This window comes from Echinops telfairi, unplaced genomic scaffold (assembly GCF_000313985.2).
Source record: "Echinops telfairi isolate 266 unplaced genomic scaffold, ASM31398v2 ScPeMD7_7473;HRSCAF=8511, whole genome shotgun sequence".
In the NCBI taxonomy this organism is placed as follows: domain Eukaryota; kingdom Metazoa; phylum Chordata; class Mammalia; order Afrosoricida; family Tenrecidae; genus Echinops; species Echinops telfairi.
Window position 1 is genome coordinate 8,828,473 of NW_022111377.1, and position 344 is coordinate 8,828,816.

The window sequence follows — 344 nt, forward strand, 5'->3', positions numbered from 1 at the left end:
CATCCATCCATTGTATAAAGCACATTTGTATATTGGTTACCCTCACCATTCACAAAACATTTGCTCTCCACATAAGCCCCTGGCATCAGCTCCATTTCCCTCTCCCCCTCCCCCTCCCTCATGAACCCTTGATAATTTATAAATTATTATTTTGTCTTATCTTACACTATCCGACGTCTTCCTTCACCCACTTTTCTGTTGTCCATCCCCCAGGGAGGAGGTTATATATAGATCCTTGTAATCGGTTCCCCCTTTCCACCCCACCTTCCCTCCACCCTCCTGGTATCGCCACTCTCACCACTGGTCCTGAGGGGTTCATCTGTCCTGGGTTCCCTGTGTTTCTG